The sequence below is a fragment of the Lepidochelys olivacea genome, assembly GCF_965140295.1.
Source record: "Lepidochelys olivacea isolate rLepOli2 genome assembly, chromosome: 1".
Classification (NCBI taxonomy): domain Eukaryota; kingdom Metazoa; phylum Chordata; order Testudines; family Cheloniidae; genus Lepidochelys; species Lepidochelys olivacea.
Genome location: NC_140411.1, coordinates 16,986,268 through 17,005,558, shown reverse-complemented (window position 1 = coordinate 17,005,558; position 19,291 = coordinate 16,986,268). Strand labels below are relative to the sequence as shown.

The following is a 19,291-nucleotide window of genomic DNA, read 5'->3' as shown; positions in this document are numbered from 1 at the left end:
TCATACCCACATCCTAGCTGTTAGTTACAATGGAGTCTTTCTGAAATAGATCCGGATATTGAAAATATATTGACAGTGCTCAAAACTACACTCACGTTACAAGTATAGTGTGCTTACTAATAGCGCTAACGCCGGCGTCTCAACATTTCATAGCCCTTAAGGCCAGAAGGGACCATTGGACCATCTACTCTGACTTCCTGTATTTCACAGATTATAGAATTCTGTCAAGTTACTCACTGTTTGAGACCAAGAACCTGTATTTGACTAAATCATCTCTTGCAGAAAGGCATCCAGTCTTGATCTGAAGACTTCAAGAGCTTGAGAACCCACCACTTCCCCTGGTAGTCTATTCCAGTGGTTAATCATCCTCACTCTTAAAAAGTTGTGCCTTATTTATCATTTGAATTTGTCTGGCTTCAGCTTCCAGCCATTGGTTTTTCTTATACTGTTCTCTGCTAGATTAAAATAGTCCTTTGATAACCTGGTATTGGCTCTCCACATGGTACTTATACAGCATAATCAAGTCATCACTCGCTCTTCTTTTTGATAAGCTAAAACGACTGAGCTTGTGAAGTCTCTCACTGGTATGCATTTTCTCCCCTACCTTTGGAATTGTTTTTCTGGCTCTCCTGGCTATTTGGGGTAAATAGCACTGACAGGAATATGGAACTGACCTTACCAGTTATGAGATACCTTTCTTCACATAGTTCAGCAAGGTGCCCAGAGCTTTTGAGTTGACTGTAGTGCTGATGAAAGGTCCTGGACCAACAGCCTTGGAGCTGAATGGGCAGTAGCAATGCCATCCTGCCCCATCCCTGAATCCCAAAGAGAAGGGCTGATAGGGCAGCTTGGCCTTCATACTCCATTCAGCCCCTAGTTTCTCTACCAACAGCCCCCGCAGGAGTGACAAATAGCGCTCATTGTGGTGGTGGGTTTGTGACATTTGCCCACTAAGAACTGGGTTGCCACTCACTACATTCACTTAGTCCTCTGATTAGCCATCAACTGCTAACCGGTTCAGATCACTACTAAATGGCAACAGTATTCTTGTCAGCAAGTTAAGGAAGTATGGGCTGGATGAATGCACTATAAGGTGGGTAGAAAGCTGGCTAGATTGTCGGGCTCAACAGGTAGTGATCAATGGCTCCATGTCTAGTTGGCAGCCGGTATCAAGTGGAGTGCCCCAAGGGTCGGTCCTGGGGCCGGTTTTGTTCAATATCTTCATAAATGATCTGGAGGATGGTGTGGATTGCACTCTCAGCAAATTTGCGGATGATACTAAACTGGGAGGAGTGGTAGATACACTGGAGGGGAGGGATAGGATACAGAAGGACCTAGACAAATTGGAGGATTGGGCCAAAAGAAATCTGATGAGGTTCAATAAGGATAAGTGCAGGGTCCTGCACTTAGGACGGAAGAACCCAATGCACAGCTACAGACTAGGGACCGAATGGCTAGGCAGCAGTTCTGCGGAAAAGGACCTAGGGGTGACAGTGGACGAGAAGCTGGATATGAGTCAGCAGTGTGCCCTTGTTGCCAAGAAGGCCAATGGCATTTTGGGATGTATAAGTAGGAGCATAGCGAGCAGATCGAGGGACGTGATCATTCCCCTCTATTCGACACTGGTGAGGCCTCATCTGGAGTACTGTGTCCAGTTTTGGGCCCCACACTACAAGAAGGATGTGGATAAATTGGAGAGTCCAGCGAAGGGCAACAAAAATGATTAGGGATCTGGAACACATGAGTTATGAGGAGAGGCTGAGGGAGCTGGGATTGTTTAGCCTGCAGAAGAGAAGAATGAGGGGGGATTTGATAGCTGCTTTCAACTACCTGAAAGGGGGTTCCAAGGAGGATGGCTCTAGACTATTCTCAATGGTAGCAGATGACAGAACGAGGAGTAATGGTCTCAAGTTGCAGTGGGGGAGGTTTAGATTGGATATTAGGAAAAACTTTTTCACTAAGAGGGTGGTGAAACACTGGAATGCGTTACCTAGGGAGGTGGTAGAATCTCCTTCCTTAGAGGTTTTTAAGGTCAGGCTTGACAAAGCCCTGGCTGGGATGATTTAACTGGGAATTGGTCCTGCTTCGAGCAGGGGGTTGGACTAGATGACCTTCTGGGGTCCCTTCCAACCCTGATATTCTATGATTCTATGATTCCTCAGGGGCAGTTAATGTGTGTAAAAGCCCTCTGAGGGCAGTGTCTTTATCTTCATTGCAAACACGTTCCATTGAATTGCTTTATGTGGCGCATTCCTGTTTTTTAGCAGTAGGTGGCAGCACCATTCCAAAGTGGCTGGGAGTAGATTCAACAAAATTCAAAGTGGAAAACAGATGTAAGTTTTTATCCGGGAGGGTAATTAACCATTGGAACAGCTTCCCAAGGGATGTGAGAAATCTGCAATCCCTTGGGGTCTTTTATAAAAGTCCAGCACTAGTGCAATTGTTGAACTCAAAGCAGGGATGTCTGGGAGCAGTTCTCTGGCCTGTGCTATGTGGTGGTCAGTAGGGTCCCTTCTGGCCATGGAAAGCAAAGTTAATGGGAATAGGTGAGAATGTTCGGGGAGGGAATTGCAGAGACTCCTTGTGGAACACAAACAGGATACAAAGTCCTAGATAAACCAGCGCTGGTTCCCCCTTTTCCTGTGTGGGGAGCAAAGCACTCTTACATGGTTTTGAATCAAGTTACTTACAGGGTACGGGCCATGCCCTCAGCTGGTACAGCCTATGAAGGGCACGCAGAAAAGTTACAAATACTTTCTTTACCAAAAAATGTGGAAAACCGCCTGCCCTCACGTCCCTTCTGCATCTGAGGTCAGGGTCCTGGGTCCCCCACGTGGAGGTGATGACAACAAAGTCTCTTCAAGCCGTGGAAGGGGGGAGCAGTATCTGACTGTTACGGGGGCACTCAGAGAACGGGGTTGTAGTCATACAGTTAGGCAGGTAAAGCAAAGGAGAAACTTCTTGTGATACGGGCATCTCTGGTCACAAGGGCTTAACACTTTGTGTTTTCAAATATTTTTGGTCATTTTAAAGTCTGCCCCTTCGTTTCTCACTCACTGATCCGGTATGTTAAATAGTGTATTTCAAACAGAGATGGCAAGATGAGGGACAGATTCAGATCCATACTCTGGGGGAGTCTGGATTTGGGGTCCTGCTGTTACCCAATATAAAAATGGACTTTAGGTCAGCTTGGAATCCAAGCATTTGGGGTGGGTGGAAAGGCTTATTTTGAAACATTGCCGCTCTTATGTTGAAACATTGCAGGTCACTTTTTAGAAAGTAACCTACAGCGATATTTTAAAAATTGGGTTTATGTCCTTTCTTGTTTTTTTTACTGTGGACAAAAAAAGACCTGAACAGTGTTTGAGGGCCTTCTTACTTTGGACCTTGTCTACACACAAGTTTTGCACCGGTATAGCTCTGTTGGTTAGGAGTTGATTTTTCCTGCACAGGAATAGCTCTCCTGGCATTAAGCATTTATACCAATTGTGACAGGGTCGGGCCAGATGTCTATAAGAGTAAATTTTTTTTTTTGAAGCAAAAAAAGGTGTTTTTTTCATTTGCATAACACACTTACACATTGCATATGCTGTTTTGTTTTGTAACACAGCAACCAATAACAATTGTTTTCTCATTAGCTTCAGGGGAGGGAAGTGTTCAAGCTTGCTTGGGCCCAGAGCGGGGGGCTTCCTCGACTCTTGTGGTCTTCCACCCCCTCGAGTTACCTGGTGCCACGCCCAAGTGTCACCAACCATTCCCTCCTCTGAAAGCACCCAACAAAAGGGGCAGGCTGTGGGGTGGACAACCCGGGGGGGGGGCACGTGCACCCACGTGTGAAAGGACCCCTCTAAGGTGGTGGTGTCCGCAGCAACAATGGCTGGGGCTGGGGCCCCTTACTCTCTCCCCCCAATCAAAGGGTCAAAATAAAGGGAGCCGGATGGGGACACCGAGCAGAGAGCCTCGGACAGCACCCACCGCTCCTCAAAAGCATCAAGGGAGTCAGTGGACGCCACCCAGAGGAACTTCGCCCGGATACGTGAACGGATCGAGGATCGGAAAACGGCCCCACAGTCAGAGGAAACTCCATCAGCCAACCTCCTCTCTCTGGTTTTATAGATGGCCGTTTTAGCCAGGGCCAGGAGGAGGTTAACTAAGAGATCCCGTGACTTTGTGAGGCCACGGATGGGGAGTGCATAAATAAAAAGGTGAGGGGAAAAATGCAACCAAAAACATAATAAAAGATTTGTGAGGAGCCGGAACAGGGGCTGCAGCCTGGCGCACTCCAAATATACGTGCGCCAGGGTTTCCCTCACACTGCAAAAGGGACAAGTATCTGGGATGGGGGTGAACCGCGCCAAGGACGTGCCCGTGCTCACAGCTCCGTGAAGGAGCCGTCAACTGATGTCCCCGACGGGCCTCGGAACCAAGGTGGAATATAGGGTGGCCCACCGGGGCTGCTCACCCTCCAAAGGTGGCAGAAGGTCTCGCCACTTTGTGTCGGGGCGGGACACTAGGGTGAGGGCGTGAAGGGTGTGGAGGACAAGCGTGTATAGATGTTTCCTTGGCGCGGTTTGGAAGCATACCGGCTACAGTTCATGCAGCTGGCTCGCCGTAAAGGGGTGAGGGGGTCGATTGGGTCTACGGGGCAGGGGTCCGATTAAAAGGTCCGGCAGGCCTGGGGTAGAGGGTGGGCGGGGCGTGCCTTCGAGCAGGACCAGATCGAGGTAAGCTCTAGCAGCGGGCAGCAAAGCGGCCTTCACCTCCTGAAGTACGCGCCGGGGGGTACGAGGTCTGGAGAGCCCCATGCGCCGAGTGAGCGTCAGGGGATCCAGCCGGTTTCCCTGGTTGTAGTCCAGGAGGTCTCCGACTCTCGTGACTTCTGCCAGGATCAAGCTCTGGCACACCGAGCAGGACTCCGCCACCTGCACACAGAGCTGGGGGTTGTGTAGCAGGGGCTCTGCGAGGAGATCTGCCCCCTCGGTGGCCGCCACGGACCTGGTCATTAAAAACCATTTCCAAGTCTAGAGGAGATCCTGGTAGAAGACCGGCAGCCTGGAGAAGTCTCGCGGAAGACCTCCTGGACAGAGATAAAAGAGCTGCCGGTCATATCGGAGCCCTCGGATGCAGCGCAAGAAGGTATGCGCCAGTATGCTCCACGCCGAACTGCCTGCACTATAAAGGAGCCTCTGTAGGGCCTGGAGGCGGAAGACGCAGACCTGAGTGTGGAGACACTTCAGGCCCTGTCCTCCTTCCTTCAGGGATAGATGAAGAACCCCTACAGGGGCCCAGTGCAGTCCTGACTAAAAGAACCCCAGAATTGATGTCCGGAGGTTGGTCAGGAAACCTGGGGCCGGGACCAGGGTGTTGAGCTGGTACCAGAGCTTGGACAGGACTAGTTGATTAAGCACCAGCGCTCTCCCATGAAGGGAGAGACATCGGAGTAGCCTCGTCCATTTCTGGAGCTGCTTTATCACCCCGCCCTCTAAATTTTCCCAGTTCTCTGGCAGAGAGGGATGCGTGGCAGAAAGATAAACGCCGAGGTAGAGCAGCGGACCGGCACTCCACCGGATGGTCTGAAGCGCGGGTGGGAGGGAGCTCGCCTGCCACCAGTCTCCTACCGCCAAGCCAGAGCTCTTGACCCAGTTGACCCGGGCAGAGGAGGCTGCTGAATAAATGGCCTGGCAAGCCTCCACCCGCGCTAAGTCGCCCGAGTCCTGGACCACGAGGAGCATGTCATTGGTGTACGCCGACAGGACCAGCCGCAGCTCTGGCTCCCGCAGCACCAACCCTGTCAACCTCCTTTGGAGGAGACCGAGGAAGGGCTCGATTGCCAGAGCGTACAGCTGGCCCAAGAGGGGGCACCCCTGCCGTACTCCTCGCCCGAAGCTGACCGGTTCGGTCAGGGTCCAGTTGAGCTTAACCAGACACTCTGCAGAGGCGTACAGCACCCGGAGAAAACCCACAAACTGGGGTCTGAAGCCAAACGCTCACAGAGTGTTCAGGAGGTACCCGTGGTCCACCTTATCGAACGCCTTCTCCTGATCTAGGGACAGGAAGGCGAACGACAGACCTTCTCTACGCCCGAGTTCCAAAAGGTCCCGAACCAGAAATAGGTTATCAAAGATACTGCGGTCCGGGATGGTGTAGGTCTGGTCTGGTTGGATCACGTCCGCCAGCACAGTCCCTAGCCGCAGCGAGATTGCTTTCGCTACGATTTTGTAGTCCATGCTGAGGAGCGAGATGGGACGCCAATTTCGTAAATTGCGGCGGTCCCCCTTCTTTGGCAATAAGGCGAGCACTGCTCGCCTGCACGAAAGAGGGGGACCCCACTCTGCAGAGACTCGGCCCAGAGGGTGACTAGGTCTGGGCCAAGGACGTCCCAAACCACGCAGTAGAACTCCACGGTCAGCCTGTCCATGCCTGGAGACTTATTAGTGGGCATACGACGGAGGGCTTCCAAGAACTCGGCCAGAGTGAGAGGCAGCTCTAGCTGGTCTCGGTCGCTCGCGCTGACCGTAGGGAGCTCCTCCCAGAGCACTCTGCAAGCACCAGGGTCAGTTGGATCTGGGGAGAAAAGACTTGCATAGAAGGCTTGGGCCCTCCCACACATCTCCACTGGTTCTGTGAGGGGGGTGCCGTCTTCTGCCAGGAAGCAGGTGACGTGTTTCTTGGTCCCCCTAATTTTCTCCAGGGCATAGAAGAAGCGGGAGCCGCAATCCATCTCCCGAAGGAGGAGGATGCGGGATCGAACAAAGGTGCCCCGGGCCCGATGGTGCTCATGGGCCCGGAGCTCCTCCCGCTTCTCTTGGCACGCTCCACAGAGGAGCGGGTCCTCGGGGCTGGCTCCCAGACACCTCTCCAGCTCTATCACCGCATTTCTCCGTCGGCTGGTGCCCCGGTTGTAGTCGCAGCAGAAAAGCCGGGTGCGCACCTTCCCCACCATCCCTGCGCCGAGGGAAAGGCACGCAGCTGCCCTCGCCAGGCCAGCCAGAATTCCCAGAAAGACGTCACGAAGCCCTCATCTTCCAACAGGCTGTTGTTAAAATGCCAGTAGGCCAGCCCCGGCCTCTCCGCACAGAGGGAGGCTGTCATGGTGGCTAGATGATGGTCAGAAAATGGGGCCAGCCGAATGCTGGAGGAGTGGGCTCGTGAGAGATGGAAGTGTGATAAATAAATGCGGTCCAACCGGAAGTGGCTCGACCAATGGGCTTCCATCCGGACAAAGGTGAACGTGGAAGTGTCATCCGGGTGGTGGTCGCGCCAGATGTCCACTAGGGAGCGATGTTCGACTATCTCCCGGAGGGTGTCCACGGCGGCCGGGCTCTGCTCGGTCCCCGAGCGGTCCTGTTCCTCAAGGGTGGTATTAAAGTCCCCTCCCAGGACCAGGAACTCGTGAAAATCTAAGGTGCCGAGGAAGGCAGACACCCGCTGGTAGAATTGCAGCCGCTCCAGGCCCGATGTCGGGGCATAGACGTTAATGAGGTTAACCACGAGCCCCTCCATACGGACCTGGAGATGCAGCAGGCGACCCAGCATGGCCTCGGTGACCCCTAGCACCTTGGGCCATAGGTCAGGGGAGAACAGGGTCGCCACTCCAGCCTGTCGAACTGTGGCATGGCTAAAGTAGACCCTGTCCCCCCACTCCAGCCGTCAACTGTCTTTGGCGGTTGGGTCCGTATGGGTCTCCTGCAGGAAAACCACAGAGTACCCTCCCTCCCGAAGGAAGGAGAGCACCTGGGACCTGCGGAGAGCCATCCTACAACGCCGGGTGTTCAACGTTGCAATGGTGAGAGGTGTCATGGGGAGGGTTGGGGGGGTCCTCACTGGCAGGGAAGCTCACATCTCCCAGCGGGCCGCGCAGCAGTCCATGACCCATTCTGCAGGTGAGTAATTGTTCACGGAAGACACGGACCCGCCAGTAGGCCGTGGCATCCTGCTTCCCCGTCCTTTTACCTTCCCCCATGAGGGCCCTTGTGGCCTGGAGGATTTAAGAAAAGTCCCCCCCATCGCTGGAAAGCAAGTTGTACCTTGTTGCGGGAGCCACGGACATCCTCTAAAAACTTCCGCAGCTCTTCTCGCAGCTCATGGGCGGGTTGGGGTTATGATTTCCCGGTTGTTCCCCAGCGGTGCCCTTGGTGCAGCCCTGTGGTCCACTAAAATGGACAAGCAGGGTGCGGACCCCCGACGGGGTGCCTGATGGGCTGGAGTTTCTAGGTCCACCTCAAGCTCTGGGGCGATAGGGGCGGTGGAGGGAAAATAGCAGCTCCTAATGGGTCGGGGCAAGAGAACACAAAGGCCGCTCCCTGGGGGCCATCAGTTGGGAAAGGGAAGGAAACAGCCCCAGGGGCGGCAATGACATTGGAGGAGGTAAACTGGATGGGGTAGGGGCAGGAGCAGAGGCGAGGTTCTGGGTTTCGGGAGGCAAGCAGCTAGATGGTGGTGCCTCCTGATCAGGCTCAAGGGTTAAGAGGGTGGGGAGGGAGCTCTCAGTGACACTGGGCGCGCGCTCTGTGGTGGATTTAGCGGCCACAGCATCAGGAGGTGGATTATCTTCTGTAGGGCCCCCGCCTGTGAAGGAAGTCGATTGCTCCGCACCAACGGGGGGTGCCCCTGGCGACTCGTGCCCTGACCACGTGGCACTGGTTGTCACCTGAGCAGGCTCGGTGGTTGTCAGCGGGGTGCCATCAGTGGCTGGGTTGGTGGAGGAGTCCAGGGGCTCCTCGGAGGTGGGAGCAGAAGCAGCAGTTAAAGGGAGGGAGCATGGGGAAAAGAGGGATGGAGTGAGGTCGCCCAGATCGAGTTTTGCTGGCAAAAGGTAGTCCACCCCCTAGGCAACCGGGGTCAGATCTAAGGCCTCGATCTCCTCAAACATGGAGAAGAGGACACTTTCCGCCGCCCCGGGGTTCTCCCCGCCAGCACCCGCCACAACGGTTGCCTCGGGGTTCACAGGGGCTTCGGGTAGCGTCAGGACAGAAGAGGCTTCCTCAAGGGTCTCGGAGGGGAGGGTCTCCCGTGGAGGGGAGACACTACCCTCCCGTGCTGCCACGTCTTTCCCGGCTGACACCAGTGGATGGGACACACTCGTGGGCAAAGCGGAAGGTTCGGCATCGGTGCCCTCCTTCCTGGGCTTCTGGGTGGCCTCCGCCTCGGACAGATGCTCAAGCTACAATTGTGGATGCTCTGCTGGGCTCCGAAGATAACAAGATGGCCGCCTCAAAGAGTGCTGAGTTGGCATGACCCAGACCGATTCAAACCTCGCTGTCAGTTACAGGAACCACGAAGGACTGCTTGTGCCAACAGTGAGTGCTCATTACCTCTGGGGGGAATTGCATCATTCTGGGGGATTGGACAGGGGGTTTAGGCAGGTTAGTTCAATTTAGCAGAAACATCCCTTTAAATGTGCTTATCCCCACAGTCTCAGGCTGCCTCCTCTGTATCAAAAGCCCCAGCTGTCAAACTCTCCCCTGAAAACTTCTGCAAGGCAGGTATGTTTGGTCACTACAAAATTCCGCATTGAACATCCAACAGAAACCTCCACAGAATCCCCAGCCTTCTGCACTGGAGTGCTGCAGCATCCAGAGACCTCGCTGCAGGTACATGTGGCCTTGATAATAAGTGTTCTGGTTTTGTGTGCGATCAGCTCACCCTCTATTGGCAGGCCTACAGAAGGTACCTCGACACAGCGGCTGGGAAAATGATTCCCAGCTCAGGTAGACATACACATGCTAGCTCCGTTTGAGCCAGTGTGCAAAAAATAGCCTTACGACTAGACAGTACAGGTGGCTGCTTGGGTTTGCTGGCAGAGTACAATCCCACCCAATCCCCTGGTATGGATTTAGGTGGCTAGCCCAAGCCACTGCCCATGCTGTTGTTGCCACATTGCTATTTTTAGCCCACTGACTTGAGCAGAGCTTGCACCTGTATGTCTGCACAAGATGGGAATCACTCTCATAATTACTCTGTAGACATACTCAGAGAGGCTAAGGGACTTATTCTTTATACAAGCTAAAGAGCTCAGATCATGTGGTTGAAGGCTTGGATGTAGAAAGTCTGTCCCAGCTCTTCTGGTGGGTGAGGTTTATCCAGCAATTGGATCAGTCATCTGCAGCACATGGATTCATTACCAGTAATTAATCTGTTCAACTCCCAGCAGATTGTGGGGGTAGGGAAGCAGGGAGAACAAAACCCAGTTAAGGTCATAAAGCTGCAGCTGGGAGGCAAAATTCACCTTGCTGTGGTGAATTTAGGAACTGATCATGCAATCCACAGAAAGAAGATAATCAAAATTTCTAAGATATACAGGTTGCTGAATGCTTCGAGCCTTGGAATGGAGTATAGAGGGGAAGGGGAAGAATTCATCTTGACTTCTGCCGCTCACAGATAAACCACTGATCAAGCATACAGAGACACCGGCACACCCCCTTCCTTCGTCCAGTTGCATAAATCCTGGAACTTTGCTCTAAAATATGGTCATCTCTTAACAAGGTCATTCATAATGCAGTAGTTGTGTTCACGTACCCGCTTCAGACTAGAGTTGGCTTTGCTTCTTAATGCAGTAAAAAATGAAGACAAAACAGTGCTGGCATCCATTAAACAGTGCTGGCTCCAGAATCTCTCTTTAAATACACTACAGTATACAACGTCTTATCGAACAGGCTTGTCAACAGGAGATTCAGTTCTGTGGACACTTGGATTCTTCTATCTAAGTAGCGATATGGCCCCTTGTCTATAGTATCTGAATGCTCTACAACTGTGTGATGTATGTATCCTCACCACACCCCTGGGAGGTAGGGCAGTGCCGTTATGCCCATCCGACAGATGGGGAACTGTGGTACAGCAAGACTAATGGCACATCTACGCTGAAAATGCTGCATCAGTGCAGCTGTGCCAATCCACTTTCCCAAGAGGCAGTAGCTATGTTGGCAGGAGAAGCTCTCCTGCCAACATAACCCTGTCTACACCAGAGGGGTTAGGGTCAGTATAAGTCACCTGTTACTGAGCAACACAGTTATATCGATACAGTTCTGCAGAGTAGACCAGACCTAAGTGACTTGCCCAAGGTCACACAAAGTCCATGGTGGAAGAGGGAATTGAACCCAGGTCTGCTGCACCCTGAACGGTGCCTTTAACCACTATGGCAGCCTTCCTCCCTAGCGCCCACTAGCCTTTCTTCACTTTATATACATTTAGCACTGATATTTACTAAAAGAGGCACTTTTCAAAGTGTTTGCGGACTGGCAGCTTCTGCCATCAGATAATGCAACACAGACACATTCATCATTTACACCAAAATCCTTAGAACACACATTTCTTAACTAGTCTGCTGAACAGATCAGAATGTGTCAGAAGAGATTGTTGTCGACGACCTGGCATAAACAACCAGTCCTGTGGATTTCTTCTCCAGGTACTTATGTGGCCCCATCAGTAGGGCAGTTGAGCACCTCACAAACTGATTTATCCTCAAGAAGTGGAAGGGAGGCACAGAGAGACTAAGTGATTTGCCCAAAGTCACACAGTAAGTCTATGGCAGAGTCAGAAATTGAATCCTGTACACCTGAGTCTCAGTGCAGTACCTTAAGCACAAGATCATCCTCATTTTCTTATGGGGAAGGCAGTTTCCTTTGTGCAATGCACATGGTTGTGAGTTTCTTTGGCACAGTCACAGAGAGCAGCATGCACTATGTAGCAAGGGCCAAGGGGGAATTTGATACTGATTCCCTCGGTCCATTTCCTCCTTCTGGTAGAGAGGAAACAGGATTCTCCGTTCCTGTGAATAACCCCTCAGAAATCACTCGGAGGGAAGGGAAAGGTTCAACAGCCAACACTCCACTCCTCTGGACACAGAGATCTGACTTGACATGCAGAATCGATTTCAACTGCATAAGATTTATTAATTACACTTCTGTGTGGACTGATCCTGCATATGATGAATGGCGTCACAGAATTGGGCCCACATAGTCCTCAGTGCTCAACTAGTATTATTTAGGGCTGTCAAGCGATTAAAAAATAAAAAAGATTAATCACACTGTTAAACAATAGAGTACCATTTATTTAAATATTTTTGGATGCTTTCTACGTTTTCATATATATAGATTAATTACAACGCAGAATATAAAGTGTACAGTACTCTATTTTTTATTACAAATACTTGCACTGTAAAAAAACAAAGTAGTATTTTTAAATTCACCTAATACAAGTACTGTAGTGCAATCACGATCATGAAAGTTGAAGTTATAAATGTAGAATTATGTACCAAAAAACCTGCATTCAAAAATAAAACAATGTAAAACTTTAGAGCCTACATGTCCTATTTCTTGTTCAGCAAATTGCTCAGACAAACAAGTTTGTTTACATTTGCAGGAGATAATGCTGCCTGCTTCCTATTCACAGTGTCACCTGAAAGTGAGAACAGGTGTTCGCATGGCACTGTTGTAGCCGGCATCGCAAGATATTTACATTCCAGATGCGCTAAAGATTCATATGTCTCTTCATGCTTCAACCACCATTCCAGAGAATGTGTCCATGCTGATGATGGGTTCTGCTTGATAACAATCCAAAGCAGTGCGGACTGATGCATGTTCATTTTCATCATCTGAGTCAGATGACACCAGCAGAAGGTTGATTTTCTTTTTTGGTGGTTCGAGTTCTGTAATTCCTGCATTGGAGTGTTGCTCTTTTAAGATTTCTGAAAGCATGCTCCACACCCCGTCCCTCTCAGATTTTGGAAGGCACTTCAGATTCTTAAACCTTGAGTCAAGTGCTGTAGCTATCTTTAGAAATCTCACATTGGTACCTTTGCCTTTTGTCAAATCTGCAGTGAAAGTGTTCTTAAAACGAACATGTGCTGAGTCATCACGAGAGACGGCTATAACATGAAATATATGGCAAAAGGATAAAACAGAGCTGGGGATAAGTTCAGTCACAAATTTAATTAACACTTTTTTTTAAAATCGAGCATCATCAGTATGGAAGTATGTCTTCTGAAATGGTGGCCAAAGCACGAAGGGGCATACGAATATTTTACATATCTGGCACGCAAATACCTTGCAATGCCGGCTACAAAAGCCCCATGTGAATGCCGGTTCTCACTTTCTGGTGACATTGTAAATAAGAAGTGGGCAGCATTATCTCCCATAAATGTAAACAAACTTGTTTGTCTTAGCAATAGGCTGAACAAGAAGTAGGACTGAGTGGACTTGAAGGCTCTAAAGTTTTGCATTGTTTTCTTTTTGAGTGCAGGTATTTAACCAAAAAAACCCCCTACATTTGTAAGTTGCACTTTCACAAAAAAAAGAGATTGCATTATGATTCTTGTATGAGGTGAACTGAAAAATACTATTTATTTTGTTTATCATTTTTACAGTGCAAATATTTGTAATCAAAAATATTATAAAGTGAGCACTGTGCACTTGGTATTCTGTGTTGCAATTGAAATCAATATATTTGAAAAAGTAGAAAAACCATCCAAAATATTTAATACATTTCAATTGGTATCTATTGTTGAACAGTGTGATTAATCATGCTTAATTTTTTTGAGTTAATCACATAGAATCATAGAATATCAGGGTTGAAAGGGACTCCAGAAGGTCATCTAGTCCAACCCCCTGCTCGAAGCAGGACCAATTCCCAGTTAAATCATCCCAGCCAGGGCTTTGTCAAGCCTGACCTTAAAAACCTCTAAGGAAGGAGATTCCACCACCTCCCTAGGTAACGCATTCCAGTGTTTCACCACCCTCTTAGTGAAAAAGTTTTTCCTAATATCCAATCTAAACCTCCCCCACTGCAACTTGAGACCATTACTCCTCGTTCTGTCATCTGCTACCATTGAGAACAGTCTAGAGCCATCCTCTTTGGAACCCCCTTTCAGGTAGTTGAAAGCAGCTATCAAATCCCCCCTCATTCTTCTCTTCTGCAGGCTAAACAATCCCAGCTCCCTCAGCCTCTCCTCATAAGTCATGTGTTCCAGACCCCTAATCATTTTTGTTGCCCTTCGCTGGACTCTCTCCAATTTATCCACATCCTTCTTGTAGTGTGGGGCCCAAAACTGGACACAGTACTCCAGATGAGGCCTCACCAATGTCGAATAGAGGGGAACGATCACGTCCCTCGATCTGCTCGCTATGCCCCTACTTATACATCCCAAAATGCCATTGGCCTTCTTGGCAACAAGGGCACACTGCTGACTCATATCCAGCTTCTCGTCCACTGTCACCCCTAGGTCCTTTTCCGCAGAACTGCTGCCTAGCCATTCGGTCCCTAGTCTGTAGCTGTGCATTGGGTTCTTCCGTCCTAAGTGCAGGACCCTGCACTTATCCTTATTGAACCTCATCAGATTAACATGAGTTAACTGCGATTAATCAACAGCCGTAGTAGTATTTACATTCAGAATAAGAAGCCAGTCGGCAGGGCAGGCCAATGGGGACAATATGTCCAAACCCAGGTCAAATGAAGTTTTTACTGGAGGATAGAGGAAAAAATACAATATTTATGCTGCTTTCTCTTCCCGTTTTACTTTCACACATCTCTGCAACTTTCCGTTTCCACGTACAAGCACAAATCCCCACCTTCCATGAGAATAGCTATGCTTGCAGTATTTCCAGTGCCACCGAAATGAGGAAGCTTCAAAAGTCTCTCAGAAAAGCCTGCTGCCAGACAACTTTCACACCAATGTGATTTAGGAAGTACCTTATCTTCTCCCAGCCCTCGCACATGACTGCTGGCCTTTCTGAAAACATCCACCCAATGGGCAGCGGCAGTCAAAAAAGCGAACAGAAAGTTGGGAATCATTACAAAAGGGATAGATAATGAGACAGAAAATATCACCTTGCCTCTCTATAAATCCATGGCATGCCCACATCTTGAATTCTACGTGCAGATGCGGTCGCTCCATCTCAAAAAAAAAAAAGATATTGGAATTGCAAAACGTTCATAAAAGGGCAACAAAAATTATTAGGGGTATGGAATGGCCTCATCCCCAGCCAGGCTGCCTCAGGCAGCTGCCGGGCAGCTCTGCAGAGCAGTGACCGGGAGGGGTCAGCATTAAAAGCTGCTCCCTGCCCAGGCTCCTGCCCACCAGGGAGAGCGGCAGAATGTGCTGGGGGGTGGGGTGGGGGCCAGGTGCAGCAGGAGAATAATGCACCGCCTCCCCCCGACAGGTAACATGGGGCGTGGAGAGCATGGTGGCCCTGGGTTGGGCAGGGGATGACATGACCTGCCCTTTAGATCGTGCCCCTCCCACTGTGGGGAGGCACCAGTTGTATATGGGGCACCCTCAGGGGAGGGGGACTAGGAGAGAGCAGGGGGGTCAAGCACCCTATGGGAAATCTGGAAGTTGGCGCCTATGCTCTTCGGCACGCGCAGGGTGGTAGCCAATCTTTCATGTCTTCAGAACAAAGTTCTTTGCCGTGGTAAAGAGCTGCCCTTTGAGTCAGACTCCTAACCTATTAATGGATTTTAAACAGGTCCAATGTCTGGCACTTGCAAGGCCTGATGGGCAAACATACCTCATTCCAAGGATCTAAATCTAATCTAGCTTTAGTCTGGACCCACTCCAGTGCTCTAGAACATTTAGGCTTGGAATGTAGTGTGTAATGGACAGTTTAAGTATATTTGTTGCATGTCACAGCAAGGGGTCAGACCTGGTCTCCGACTGAGGGAGTCTGATTGGCCCCTTATACCGTGATCATGTCTGGTGTGTCTACAGCACCTGGATACATTCAACTGAAAGGCTTTTTCAGCCTGTCTCTAGAAGGGTTGAGAACATAAGAACGGCCATACTGCCCAATGTCCAGAAGTCCATCTAGGCCAATATCCTATCTTCCGACAGTGGCCAATGCCAAGTGCCCCAGAGGGAATGAACAGAACAGGTAAGCATCAAGTGATTCATGCCCTGTCGCCCATTCCCAGCTTCTGACAGACAGAGGTTAGGGACCCCATCCCTGCCCATCCTAATAGCCATTGATGGACCTATCCTCCATGAACTTATCTAGTTCTTTTTTGAGCCGTGTTATAGTCTGGCCTTCACAACATCCTCTGACAAAGGTTCCAAAATTCCTTTTGTTTTAAACCTGCTGCCTATTAAGTTCATTTGGTGATCCCCAGTTATTGTGCCATGAGAACGAGTAAATAACACTTCCTTATTTACTTTCTCCACACTAGTCATGATTTTATAGACCTCTATCATATCCCCCCTTAGTTGTCTCTTTTCCAAGCTGAAAAGTCCCAGTCTCAATCTCTCCCCATATGGAAGCTGTTCCATACCCCTAATAATTTTTGTTACCCTTTTATGAACGTTTTGCAATTCCAATATATTTCTTTTTTTTTTTTTTTTTTTTGAGATGGAGCAACCGCGTCTGCACGCAGAATTCAAGATGTGGGCGTGCCATGGATTTATAGAGAGGCAACGTGATATTTTCTGTCTCATTATCTATCCCTTTTGTAACGATTCCCAACATTCTGTTCACTTTTTTGACTGCCGCTGCCCATTGGGTGGATGTTTTCAGAGAGGCCAGCAGCCATGTGTGAGGGCTGGGAGAAGATAAGGTACTTCCTAAATCACATTGGTGTGGAAGTTGTCTGGCAACAGGCTTTTCTGAGAGACTTTTGAAGCTTCCTCATTTCGGTGGCACTGGAAATACTGCAAGCATAGCTATTCTCATGGAAGGTGGGGACTTGTGCTTGTATGTGGAAACGGAAAGTTGCAGAGATGTGTGAAAGTAAAACGGGAAGAGAAAGCAGCATAAACTATTGTATTTTTTCCTCTAACCTCATTTGACCTGGGTTTGGACGGATTGTCCCCATTGGCCTGCCCTGCTGACTGGCTCCTTATTCTGAATGTAAATACTACTATGGCTGTTGATTAATCGCAGTTAACCTCAAATGATTAACTCAAAATTAATTGCGATTAAAAAAATTGATCACGATTAACCACACTGTTCAACAATAGAATACCAATTGAAATGTATTAAATATTTTTGGATGTTTTTCTACATTTTCAAATATATGTATTTCAATTACAACACAGAATACCAAGTGTAGAGTGCTCACTTTATATTATTTTTATTACAAATATTTGCACTGTAAAAATGATAAAAGAAATGGTATTTTTCAGTTCACCTCATACAAGTACTGTAGTGCAATCCCTTTATTGTGAAAGTGCAATTTACAACTGTAGTTTTTTGTTTGTTACATAACTGCACTCAACAACAAAACAACGCACAACTTTAGTGCCCGGGCCGCTGGGCAATTGCCCCTTTTGCCCCCCCCACCGTGGGTCTGAACAGACAATAAAAGGTTTTACAAGTTTATAGCCACTTTCACTGAATAACTAACTTCAACTGCAATGTACAGTGGGTAACTAGGTTTATTTTCTGGCAGTAGTTGAGATTAAAGTATGCCAAGTTTCTACCGCCTCATGGAGAAACTTTAAGAGAAAATGCACATACTTACATGACACTGTTTACGTAAACTCCTCCAGCCTGGTCACTGCCATAGCACATCTTCATCGCACAAACGCCATCTCTCTCCCGTAGATTTTGTGCGTCAGCTGGTGATAGCAATAATTAAAACGTGGTGGTTGCATTAGCAGTGACTACAGCACTTCTTTTTCCAGTGCTCCCCTGCTATCTTCCTCTCTCGCCTTAACTGGGAAATCAACTACCACTATTCACTAGCAGGCTTGGCTGATCCTTCTTCCAGCAAACTTGGTTTGGAAGCTTTCCAGGTTAGAGCAAATATTAAGGTTGGCTGAAACCTGTCCACTGAAATTTTTCACTAAATGTAATTGTACTTCCCCATCCCACAGGGGCATAGTGAGGATAAATACATCCAGCAATTATGAGGTGCTCTGCTCAAGGGTGACTTGCTGGCCAGCACTCCCCTGTCTGAATTGGAAAAGGTACAAGAAAAGGGCCACAAAAATGATGAGGGGTATGGAATAGCTTCCATAATAGGAGAGATTAAAAAGACTAGGACTGTTCATCTTAGAAGAGAGATGACTGAGGGTGGATACAATAGAGGTCTATAAAATCATGACTGGTGTGGAGAAAATGAATAGGAAAGTGGCATTTACTCCTTCACATAATGCGAGAATTAGTGGTCACCCAATGAAATTAATAGGTGGGTTTAAAAACAAAAGAAATACTTCTTCATGAAATGCTCCCTTCTAGAGTCAACTTGTGGAATTCTTTGCCAGAGGATATTGTGAAGTCCAAGGGTTCAAAAAACAGGTTTCAAAAAAGAACTAGATACATTCATGGAGGATAGGTCCATCAATGGCTATCAGCCAGGATGGAGAGGGATGGTGTTCCTAGCCTGTTTGCCAGAGGCTGGGAGTGGGCAGCAGGGGATGGATCACTTGATGATTACCTGTTCTGTTCATTCCCTCTGGGGCACCTGGCATTGGTGGCTGTCAGAAGACAGGATACTGGGCTAGATGGACCATTGGTCTAACCTAGTATGTTCAAACGGTTGAGAGTTGCTCTGTTGAAGAGAGACTCATCAGCCAGCACACCCCTTCATGGTGTGGTGTATTCAGGGTCCTTCCCTCTGGTGCCTCTTTCTGACAGCTGCTCCAGCCGTGACCTGCTACTTCCCCAGACTCTGCTCTCCAGCCAGGACACATTTAAGCCCACCTCTTTCAGGGTCACAATGTCACACAAAACAATAGTCCGGTTACCTTATACCAGGTTATTGCCCTGACGCTGAGCTCAATGGCCCGTACAGCCCTTCTATCAGGGAGTTTTCATATCACCTTCCTTGGAGGCTGGCAGGGGATGCAGGCCCAACTTTTACTCTGAGCTCTTTCCTCGTCTTGTTCAGGGCAACGCCTCCCAGAGCTTTGTCCCTGGAGGTCCGGCTCCTTGTCTGCTTCTCCCCCAGACTCTCTGTTCCACCCCATCCCAGAAGCCTGAACTGCCTCTCTGGCATCTAGCCCTTTTGCCAGGGCTTACCACAGGAGCTTACTCCACTCCTTGGCTTCCCAGTGAACATCTGAGCCTCCGCCAGAAGCTCCCTTCTTGGGAGAAGATCCTAAGACTCACTCTCCTCCAGACCTTCTGCCTCCCTTCTACTTCCCTGAAATCCTTCCTTTATTAGCTCTGCCACCCAAGCTCCTCCCCATTGGGCCTGGCCCACCCTCTAGGTGCCCTAATTGCTTTCTGTCTCCAGTAACTCTGTGCCAGTGTGGGGTACATACCACTGTAGTCCAGTAATGGGGGAGGGAGCTATATAAGTACCTTTACAAGTATATCTACATAGGCTCATTTCCTTTCCATGATCACTGTTCAACTGG

At 49.1% G+C, this 19,291-nt stretch overlaps 1 protein-coding gene across 1 annotated transcript in view; it reads right to left on the bottom strand.

Annotated features, from left to right (window-relative positions):
* Positions 1–19,291, bottom strand: part of ACER3 (alkaline ceramidase 3) — a 100,671-nt gene that overhangs the window by 4,236 nt on the left and 77,144 nt on the right. The window lies entirely within an intron of this gene.